Source organism: Ictidomys tridecemlineatus, chromosome X, assembly GCF_052094955.1.
Source record: "Ictidomys tridecemlineatus isolate mIctTri1 chromosome X, mIctTri1.hap1, whole genome shotgun sequence".
Lineage (NCBI taxonomy): Eukaryota > Metazoa > Chordata > Mammalia > Rodentia > Sciuridae > Ictidomys > Ictidomys tridecemlineatus.
The window spans coordinates 80,256,298-80,269,202 of record NC_135493.1 but is presented as its reverse complement, the minus strand read 5'-3'; positions in this window follow the sequence as shown (position 1 = coordinate 80,269,202).

Below are 12,905 nucleotides of genomic sequence, written 5' to 3'. Positions count from 1 at the left end.
TTGTTCACTACTCTTCTCCTTTCTATCCCTTCCTAATTGCCTAGAGTTAAGATGCCTACTTTGGATACAATATGATGGTGGAGGATAACTAGAATTGTTATAAAATATCATTGTATGCAGATTATGTGATAATTTACTGTGAAAACTGATAAAGCAATACAAAATTTAAATAATAAATACTAAAAAATACAAGGTACTTATTTTGTGCCAGGGACTGTTCCTAGATGAAAGAACCCATCTAGGACTGAGGATGTAAATCAGTAGTAGATTACTTGCCTAGCAACTCATGAGGTCTTGGGTTCAATCTTCAGCACCACAAAAATTTTTAAAAAAAAGAAGAAAAACAAGCAAAAACCACTGAAGTCAATAAAACAAAATGTAAGCTTACATATATATTTATGTCCCCTTTTGAATTAAAAACTATATATATATATATATATATATATATATTTAGAGAGAGAGAGAGAGAGAGAGAGAACTTTTAATATTTATTTATTTTTTAGTTCTCGGCTGACACAACATCTTTGTTTGTATGTGGTGCTGAGGATCGAACCCGGGCCGCATGTATGCCAGGCAAGCGTGCTACCCCTTGAGCCACATCCTCAGCCCCTAAAAACTATATTTAAATGCAAATATTTATAAATGTATAGATAGAAAATGATCTGGAAAAATATACACTATACCATTAACTGTTGCTTAATTGAATAATTTATGGGTTAACTTGACATTCTGTAATCAATACAAAACTTATATGATGGCATTAAACATTAGAAAAATTAGTATTTGAGGCAAAATTCTTTAGGATAAAGAGAGATACTGATAAAATATATTATTTACAAAGAATCTACAAAGCATATCTTCTGAGCCAGGCATGGTGGGACATATCTGTAATCCTAGTGGGAGTTTGAGGCAGGAGGATCACAGGTCAAGGTTAGTCTAGGCAATTTAGTGAGACCCTATCTCATAATAAAAAAATAAAACAGTCTGGGGGTGTGGCTCAGTGGTATAGTGTCCCTGGGTCAACCCTCAGTAACACACACACACACACACACACACACACACACACACACACAAATATCTTCTGTCTTGAATACACACACCAAACAATATTCCATTAAATACTACATATAAATAAACTATTTAAGAATAAGATAAATCATACTCTATAAAAATTTTTAAATGGCTATGAAACTCTCGAAAAGATTGATCATATACTGAGTCATAAGAGAAAGCACATTTACTAGAAATCATAAAAGTCACAGTATTAGATAATAGTGCAATACAGGGGCTGGGGCTGTAGCTCAGTGGTATAGCGCCTGCCTCACACATGTGAGGCACTGGATTCAATCCTCAGCATCACATAAAAATAAAGATATTGTGTCCATCTACAACTAAAAAAATATTTTTTTAAAAAATAGCGCATTACAATTAGCTTCTACTCACAAAACAGCCAAAAATGAAAATAGAGTCACCTCAAAAATAAAATACAATTTTAAATACCTCATGGTCAAAGAACAAATCTAAACTAAAATTATAATCTAGATATAATTGAGAATGAAATCACTACATATTCAGGTCAAATACAGAAATTTATATATTTTCAAAAATAAATAAGAAAGACTGAAAATAAATAAGTAAATCATTTTATACAAACCATCACAAGGAAAAAAGCAAAACAAACTTAACAAACACTGGAGAAAATGTTAATAAACATGAAAGCTAAAAAATAATGTGTTAAGTCAAGAATAAGGAGAAAATGGCAGAATAGAAAAATAAATTTAAAATATTTTTTTGAAAATTTTGACAAGATAGAGAAACCCTTAAAAAGTCTAGTTAAATGTGAAAAAATGCATCAAAAAAATAAGATGATTTGACTGATGGGTAAATAGATGCTAGATCTATAATAGAGCAAATATAGTAGAACAGGGTAGGCAGGTGTAAAGTTCTTTCAACTTTGATGTATGTTTGAAATGTTCATAATAAGATAGATTAAAAAAAACTTATCAGGGGCTGGGATTGTGGTTCAGTGGGAGAGTGCTTGCCTTGCCCATGTGAGGCACTGGGTTTGATCCTCAGCACCACATAAAAACAAATAAATGAAAATAAATAAAAAGAAACCATTTAGAAAAAAAAACCTTCTCATCCAAAATATCAATTTTGGAAATATTGCACTAGAAGTTCATTCAAACTAGGAGAAAGACAAAGATGTTCATTATTCCCTCTACTGTTGAACATTTTTCTTGTTAATAAAACATAACACATCAAGTAAATGCATTTAGGAATATAAATATTATAAGAAGGGACAAACCATTATTTGCAGATTGTATCATTACCTATCTGGAAAACCAAAGATTATGAATAGAAAATCTATTAGAACTGAAAAGAAAGTTAAGTAGGATGACCAGTTACAAAAAGATTTCTTGCTATGCACAAAAAATATTGAGGGCTGCTTCTAAGCAGGAGTGATAGTGAAGACAAAGGTGGTGAAAGACAGCTTTTGTTTAGTTCCACATATAGTACTTCTGCGATGTTTGATATTTGCACAACAAGAATGTATTCATGTAGTTTCTTGAAAGAGGGAAAATAAAACAGTGGTAGGCAGAATTATGAAATGACAAGATTTCATGCCCTAATTTCTAGTTCTGATTATGTGATGATATATGATGCACAGGATAACTTACATTATCTGGCAAAAGGAATTTTGAAGATATAATTAAGGTCACTGATCAGTTCACTTTTAAATAGGGAGATTATTCAGGATTGTCACAATGATTCTAATCTAATCACATGAACTTTTTAAAAGCAGAGGATTTTCTCAGGCTAAGGGCAAAATGAGAAGTCAGAGAGATTCAAAGCAAGAGAACAATTCAAGCTGCTGGTTAGAAGATGGAAGTGACTACATGAGAAAAAATGCGGGTAACCCCAGTAAGGAAGTGGGGGACCTCAGTTCTACAATGATAAGGAACTGCATTCTACCAACAGTGTGAATCAACTTGGAAGTAGGTTCATCTCCAGAGCCTCTAGATAAAAGCCTACTTTGGTGACACCTAGGTTTAGGTATTGTGAGACCCTAAACAGAGAACTCAAACAAGCTCATCAGATTTCTGATCTGCAGAAATATCAGATAATAAGTGGGTTTTAAGTTGCTGAATTTGTGATAATTTTTGTGCACCAATAAAAAAATATAAAATACATCATCAAAACAATGAGATATACCAAATTTCAAAACCAGTTAATGACCCAGTAGTATTATGGGACATACCATGCCCATAGGAGTGTAAATTGGTAAAAATTTTACTCAAAGTAAATTGAGTAATACTTGCAAATCCCTCTCTAAATATGGATATTCTTTGACTTACTGAAATTCATTTTAGTTAAATAATCATAGTGGTAAGCAATAATTTTCTTAATGTCTGTCACGGAGTTGTATATAATAGTGGACAAATAGAAGCAACATAAATGAATGGCAATAGGAGATTGGTTGTCAAATGTAATACATTATGCCCATTTGATGAAATAATTATGCAACCAAAAGTCCAATATAAATTGGACTTGTATTAGAAAATACAAATTAATTTTAAGATTCATCTGGAAAAGAAAATTCATGAGAACAGTCAAGAAATTTGGAGGATAAAAAGAAGAGCTTGTCACAGAAGATATAGAAATATTAACTTAAATCTTAGGTAATTAAAATAGTTTGGTATTAAATATTTAAAGGAAAACTAATGCCAATTCTTCCCAAACTATTCCAGAAAATTGTAGAAGAGGGAATACTTCCAAACTAACTCTTCAAGCTAGCATTACCCTAATACAAAACCCAACAAGAACACATGCAAAGAGGAAACTATCAGCCAAAACCTAGACTATTAAATATAACAGTGTATTAACAAGATTATTCACTAAATAGAATTTATCTCAGGAAATCAAGGATAGTTCAGCATACACAAATGAATAAATATGATATTTCTCATTAACATAACAGACAAAAACCTTATGATTATTTCAATAGACATAGAAAAATATTTGACAAAATACAACATCCCTTCATGATACTTTTTTCCCTCAAATATTAGCTATAAAAAGTATGTTTCCCAACACAATAAAGGCCATATATTATGTCACAACAGCTGGCATTACTGAATAGGAAAAGTTGAACCCTTCCTATCTAAGATCTGAAAGCAGACAAAGATGCCCATGTTCAATGTTTTATTCAGTGTAGCACTATTAAGAACAATTAGACAAGAAAAAAATAAAGGCATCCAAATTGGAAAGGAGAAGGCAAATTGTACCTATTTGCAGACAACATTATTTCATATATAGAAAACTCAATGAAAAAAAAACTGGGCTGGGGATGTGGCTCAAGCGGTAACACGCTCGCCTGGCATGCGTGGGGCACTGGGTTCGATCCTCAGCACCACATAAAAATAAAATGAAGATGCTGTGTCCACCGAAAACTGAAAAATAAATATTAAAAAATTCTCTCTCTCTCTTTAAAAAAAAAAAACTCCATGAAAAAAACTGCTAAAAAAATGCATAGTTTTCTTGGGAATGAGATGAACATCTAGACACAGAAGGCATTCAGAAAACCAAGTAGACAAGATAAAAAAGAATCTCTCCACAAAAAAGATTATAATTAAAATAACTAATATATAAACAAGATTAGAATTTTAAAACCTCAAGAGAACACTGTTATGTTACATTTACAGGGAAGCCAATCAAAATTATTTCTGATTTTTCAGTACCAGATCTAAAATGCAGGAGAAGATAAATGCTAATCAAGATTTATATATATTTATATATATATATATATATATATATATATATATATATATATATATATATATATATATATATCTTTACAACAAAGCTGTCCTTCAGAATTGAAGAATAAATAAAAACTTGTCAAGATAAGCACACATTATCCCAGTAACTAGGGAGGCTGAGGCAGGAGGATCATGAGTTCAAAGCCAGTGTCAGCAACTTAGTGAGGCCCTAAGTAACTCAGAATAACCCTGTCTCTAAATAAAATACAAAAAAAGAGCTGGGGATGTGACTCAACAGTTAAGCATCCTTGGGTTTAATACCTGGTACTCTCCTGCCAAAAAAGATAAGCATAAATCAAAACAATTAATGACTACTAAGTCAGCACTACAGAAAATACTTAAGGAAATACTACACAGAGAAGGACTTAAATAAACATCTCAAGAATGGGTAAATCTCATCAGAAGAGTAGCTGAGCTAATAAGAAATAGGACTTATTTTTTAATATTAAAAAATAAAAGTGGCAGGAGTTAATAAACATCTATGATAAAATTGAATGTGTATGGTCTCAATTCTCCAGTTAAGATGTATACTGGCAGAATGGATTACAAAATAAGACCAAACTTAATGTTGTTTGTAAGATACACATGTTGCCGGAAAATTCAGCCACATACTGAAAGTATAAAGATGGAAAATTATATTCCGTACAAATGAAGCCTGAAAACAAACAGGAGTAGCAACACTCATATCTAACAAAAGAGAATTCAAGCCAAAATTAATTAGAAGAGACAAACAAGTTTTACTCATACTGCAAAAGGGATTAATCCTACAAAAAGTTTTAAGTACAGTAAATATTTATGATCCAAATATCAGTGCACCTAATTACATAAAACAGGCACTACTCAACATAATGACTCAGATAGACACAAATACAATAATACTGGATGACTTTAATACACCTATCTCACAATAGTTAGGTCATCCAGACATAAAATCAGTAAAGACTCTTGAGAGCTAGAACATATTATAAATCAAATGGCTCTAACAAATGTCTATAGAATATTTTATCAAACATCAGCCAAATTCACTTTTCCCTCAGTTGCTCTTTGAAGTTTCTCCAAAATACATTGTCACAATGCAAGCCTTACCAAATATAAAAAAGTTATATGATTCCTTACATATAATGTAAGGAAATTAGAAACTAACAGCAAGAAAAACTACAGAAACTATAGAAACACATGGTGATTGAACAATACACTTTTGAACAAGAATGAGTCGTAGAAAAGATAGGGATTAATTTAAAAATAAGAGTAGAGATACAAATAAGAATAGAGATACAGCATTATCAGAATTTCTGGGACATTGGGAAGTCTCTAAGAAGAAAGTTTATAGCTAACAATGCCTACATGAAAAATCAGAAAGATCTCAAATAACCAATGTAATGATACATTTCAAGGCTCTAGTAAAACAAGAACAGAACATTTCCAAAACCAATAGAAGGAAAGAGATAATTAGGATCAGAGCTGAAATGAATGAAATAGGTAACTTTTAAAAAATCAATGCAAAGAATCAATGAAAAGTTGTTTCTTTGAAAAGATAAACAAGATTGATAAATCCTTTGCCAACCTAACAAAAAGAATGAGAGAGAATATTCAAATTAATAAAATTAGAAATGAAATAGGAGATATTACCAAAGACATCACAGAAATCCAGAGGACCATTAGGGACTATTTTCAAAACCTATTTTCCAATAAATTGGAAAATCTAGAACAAAAAGAAAAATTTCTGGACATACATGACTTACCAAAATGAACCAAGAGGATATAGAAAATCTAAACATATCAATAATAAGCAGTGAGGTTGGAGCAGTAATAAAAAGTCTTCTCACAAAGAAAAGCCCAGGACCAAATGGATTCTCATCTCAATATTACCAGATCTATAAATCCTAATGACAATTGTTCTCAAATTATTCCATGAAACAAAAAGGAGGAACGCCCCCAAATTCCTTCTATTAGGCTACTATCACCCTGATATGTCAAACAGATAAGGATTCATTAAGAAACGAACATTATAGACCATTATCATCTATGAACATAAACACAAAAATCGCCCCCCCTTTTTTTTGGTACCACGGATTGGACCCAGGAGTGCTTAACCACTGAGCCACATACCCAGCCCTTTCTAATTTTTTTTTTTTTAATTTTGAGAAGGGGTCTCACTACATTGCTTAGGGACTTGCTAAGATGATGAGCCTGGCTTGAACTTGTGATCTTCCTGCCTCAGCCTCCCAAGCTGCTGGGATTATAGGGGTATGGCACTGTGCCCACCACAAAAATTTTTAATAAAATATCATGAAATCATACTCAACAGCATATTAGGAAGAATATCTATTGTGATCAAATTAATTTCATTCCAAGGATTCAATGATGGTTCAGTATAAGCATATCCATAAATATAATTTACCACATAAATAGAATTGAGGACAAAAGTCACACAAACATTTCAACAGATGCAAAAAAAAAAGCTTTTGAAAATATTCAGCACTCATTCCTGATAAAAACATTGAAGAAACTAAAGATAAAAGAAACTTCACTCAACATTATACAGACTATATAAAACAAACCCAAAACCAACATAATAGTGATTGGTGAAAAACTGAAAGCATTTCCTCTAAAATCAGTAGAAAAGATGTCCATTCTCACCACTCCTATTCAACATCCTACTTGAAATTTTAGCAGGAGCAATTAGGCAAGAGAAGGAAATAGAAGGGATACAAAGAGGAAAAGAAGGAAAATTATCATTGTTTGCAGATGACATGATCCTATACTTAGAAGATCTAAAAAGTACTACCAGAAGACTTCTAGAGCTAAGAAATTCAACAAAGTAGCAGGATACAAAATCAAACAGTCAATAACTTCTTTTGCATACCTTTATTTTATTTATTTATATTTGGTGCTGAGCATTGAACCCAAGGCGTCATACATGCTAGACAAGTACTCTACTGCTGAGCTACAACCCCAGTCCCAACCAACAACTTTTCTATATACCATTAAGGAATCTGCTGAGAAAGAAATCAAACCAATTCCATGCATGATAGTCTCAAAAAATACCTAGGAATAAATCTAACCAAGGAGGTGAAAGACCTTTTTAATGAAAACAATAAAAGACCCAGAATAGCCAAAGCAATTCTAGGGAAAGAGAGCAATGCTGGGTGCATTATTATGTTCAATTTAAAATTATACCATAGAGCTACAGTAACAAAAACAGCATGGTACTGTCATAAAAACGGACACATTGCCTAATAGTATACAATAGAAGAATAGTTGACAAACTTACACATATGCAGTCATCTGATTCTTGACAAAAGTTGCAAAAATGTGTTGGAGAAAAGACAGCCTTTTAAACAAATGGTGCTAGAGAAATTGGATATGTAGAAGAATAAAAGTAGATCACTGGGCTGTGGTTGTAGCTCAGTGGTAGAGTGCTCACCTTGCATGTGGGAGGCCCGGGGTTCAATCCTCAGCATCACATAAAAATAAAATAAACATATTGTGTCCATCTACAACTAAAAAAATATTTTTAAAAAAACAAGTAGATCACTATCTCTCACCCTGCACCAAAATCAACTCAATGTGAAACAAAGACCTAAGATTTAGACTGGAAACATTCAACTGCTAATAGAAAACATAGGTTAATACTTGAACATAAACACAGGCAACAGCTTCCTCAATAGGACTCCTAAAGCTCAGAATATAATACCAAGAATTAATAAATGGGATGATATCAAGTTGAAAGTTCTGCACAGCAAGCAAGAACATGAAGAAGAAGCCTACAGAATGGAAGAAAATCTTTTCCAGTTGTTCTTATGTTTTAATAATTGTTTTTATTATGTTTATTTATTTATTTTGCAGTGCTAAGGATTGAACCCAGTGTCTCGCACATGCTAGGCAAGAAGCTCTGCCACTGAGCTATAGCTCCAGCCCTTTCCAGCTGCTCTTCTGACAAGGGATTACTCTCTAGAATATATAAAGAAATCAAAAGTTTAACACACCCCATAAAAGCCCAACAAATAACTTACTCAATAAATGGGCAAATGAAATAAAAAGATATTCTCAAAAGAAGTACAAGTGGCCAACAAACATATGAAAAAAAATTTCAATATCTTTTGTAATCAGTTCAATACAAATCAAAACTACACTGAGATTTCATCTCATTCCAGTTAGAATGTCAATCAATAAGAATACAAAAAATAACAAATGCTGGTGAGGATATGGGGGGAAGGAACACTCACACTTTTGGTTAGAATGTAAATTAGTGTAACTGCCACAGTCTGGCTGGGCAAAATAATGGGGTGGGGGGTGACAAGCAACTTGTGAAGGTTGATACAGTGGGAGCCGCCTTATTGTAGGACAGCAGAGGTATATATACATAACTGAATACACAGCTTGACTCAATTTAGCATCATCCAGTTACAGCAATCAGTCATTAAGGAATCCTCATCATCTTAATAATTATACACAGCTTAACTTAATTGACATAATCTAGACACAGCAGTCAGTCATTAAGGAATCTCCATCATCTTAATGGCTCAATGGCGTTGGCTCAGAAACCACTCCTCCTAGCATACTGCCAGGTGCCATCTTAACTTGCTTGTGGCCCTCATCAGTAACCACAACAGAAAGCAATAAGGAGATTCCACAAAAAACTAGGAAAGGAACCACATGTGACCTAGCTATACCATTACTTAATGTTCATTCAAAAAATTACTCAGAAGAGTATAGTCATATGCATGTTTATAGCAGTGCAATTCAAAATAGCCAAGTTATGGAATCAGTTAGATGCCTGTCAATGAATGAATGAATGAATTGAGAAAATGTGGTACATATACACACAATGGAGTTTTACTCAGTCATAAAGAAGAATGACATTATTTCATTTGCAGGAAAATGGATGAAACTGGAGAACATCATGTCAAATGAAATAAACCAGACTCAGAAAGTCAAGAACAGTATGTTTTCTCTCATATATGGAAACTAGAGAGAAAAAATGAAATAAAAGGGATTTCATGAAAATATAAGAGAGTCCAGTAGAGTAGATAAGGATATTCAGGGGAGGGAGACGGGAATGGAAAAGGGAGATACTGGGCCATGAAATTGACTTAATTATGCTATCTGCACTTATGAATATATCACAATGAATCCCACTATTTTGTGTAATTTTAATGAATACAAAAAAATGATTTAAATGTAACACCTGAAACTATGAATTTTCTAGAAGAATACAGGGGAAATACTACATGATATTGGTCCGGGCAAGGATTTTTTAGACAAGATTCTAACAACACAGGAAACAAAAGCAAAACAGACAAATGTCAAATGCACTCTCAGGTTTATAAATGCAGCACTTTTCACAATAGCCAAGATGTGGAAATAAACCTCAGTATGTACTAATATATGAATGTGCAAGGAAAACATGATATATATTCACAATGGCATATTGTATAGTGATAAACTGAATGAAATCCTATCATTTGTGATAGCTTGAAAAGACCTGGAGGATATAATGTTCAGTGAAATAAGTTAGAAATGGAAAGATAATTGCATACTGATAAAAAGATAACTGCATACTCCTCACTCATGAGGAGTCTAAAAAAGTTAATCTCATGGAAATAATGAGTAAAATATCTGTTTCCAGAGGCTGGTGAGGGAAAGGAGGCTGGGAGAGATTGTTCAATGGGTACAAAATTACAATTACATAGGAGGAACAAGTTCTGGTGATCTGTTGCACAGTAGGATGACTTTAGACAACAATAAGGCATCTTTCAAAATAGCTAGAAGAGAGGCTTTTGAATGCTTTCACTATGAAGAAATGATGTGTCATGTGATGGATATGCTAACTATCTTGATTTGATAATTACACAATTTATACATGTATCAATACACTATATTGTGCTGATAAAGATGTATAATTATTGTCTGTCAATTTAAAAAATAGTTTGATGTTGGTGCTGGTATGGATTTTAAGACTATTAAATAGATGCTTTATATATTTAAGTCCATGTATATAGTCATAACAATTTTTATTTTTGTTTTTGTTTATTTTTTAATTATGGAGTCAGGAATTATGTACATATTATGCATGTGTTCTACTACTGCACTATATTCCCTGACCCCAGTTTTTTTTTTCTTGGTGCTAGGAATTGAATCTAGATCCTCATACATGCTAGGCAATCACTTTACCATTGAGCTACATACCCAGTCCCAGGAATTTGTTTTTTGGTAAAAGGAAAGAATGATTGCTCGGTAAATGTTTAAGACCCTAATAAGTAATTAGTATTGTAATGGAATAATATTAATCTATAGAAGATAATATCATGAGAATATTTATTGACTTAGGAATGTGTTAACAAAAACTTCAGATGATTTAAAGAATTAAACATAAAGCATTCTAAAATATTATCAGGAAATTCAGGACAATGTTTCTAATCTTAAGAGTAGAAAGGACAGACTGGGGATATAGCTCAGTTGGTAGAGAGCTTGCCTTGCATGCACAAGGCCCTGGCACACCTCTCTCTCTCTCTCTCTCTCTCTCTCTCTCTCTCTCTCTCTCTCTCTCTCTCTCTGTAGAAAGGCCTTCTTTTGCAAGATTCCAAAATGCAAAAGCCATAAAAGAAACTATTGATAAATGTGTATGCATCAATATCCTTTTTTTTTCCATATTGGGAATTGAACCAGGGGTGCTCTACCACTGAGCTATCCGCCTAACCCTTTTAATTTTTTTATTTTGAGACAGGATCTTGCTAAGTTGCTGAGGCTGGCTTCCAACTTGCCTTCCTCGTGCCTTAGCCTCCAGAGTCACTGGGACTACAAGTGGGAGCCACCATGCCCAGCTTATATATTTAAAGCATCTATACCCCAAATGACCTCATGAACAAAATTTTAAAATAAGCAAAATGCTGCAATAAAATTTCCCCCATGTCACAAAATTTACATCCTGACTCCATAATTCAATAATAAGACATGCAATAGGTAAAGGGTGTGAGCAGGAAAGCCACAAAATAAGGTAAGTAAATAGCCAACAAACATACAAAAGATTCCTTAAACTTGCTAATCATGAAAATGCAAACAATGAGAGATTTTTTCATCCATTACAATGGCAAAATTTTAAAATGATTCATCAATATCCAATTTCATTAAGAACATTGGGGAGATATAAACTGAAGTAGGTTTTCTAGAGAGCAATTTGGCATTATATATTAAAAATTCAGAATGTGATCTTTTATCTATTTCATTTTTATGCATTTACCTTACAGAAATATTTTAGCATATGCACAAAAAAGCATGTAAAAAGATATTCATCACAGGGCTGCTAATAATAACAAAAAGCTCTGTAAAAGTAAAGGATTGAAGACATGTTTATCAACAGGTGAATGGTTAACTACATACACTCATTCAATAAAATAGTTATGTAGTAGGTAAAGTGAATGAAATAGTTTTTTATATCCTGACATGGACAGATCTTTAAGGTAAATTAAGTGAATAAAGTTATTAACAGAACAGTACATCAAATACAATTTATATTTTAAAAAATAAACAACATAATACTAAACTATGTATTTCCATTTGTGTGTGTATGAATGTTAGGTGAATTTAAAATTTATCTGTGGTGAGCGTTTTATAATAATTCATTCACATAAATTTAGGAGAAGATTTTTAAAATAAAAAAAGAACAAAACCAAATTTAATTATATGCCCAAGAAAGACTTGCTTAGCTGGGTACCAAGGTACTCATTTAAAATCCCATATATTCAGGAGGCTGAGGCAGCTTCAATCACTTAGCAAGACCCTGTCTCAAAATAAAAATAAAAAGAGGGCTGGGGGGGGAAAGGCTGGAGATGTATTTCAGTGGCAGAGTGCCCCTGAGTTCAATCCCTAGAACTGCAAAAAAAAAAAAAAAAAAAAGGAATGTTTCATATTGCCATTAAAATGTTATAGACAAATAATCAGTGACATGACAAATACTTGGTTATTAAATAACAATATGCCATGATAATATTTTTGTTTAGAAATGTGTGTGTGTGTGTGTGTGTGTGTGTGTGTGTGTGTTTATAGAAAAGGCTGGGAGGACACTAAACCACAACATTG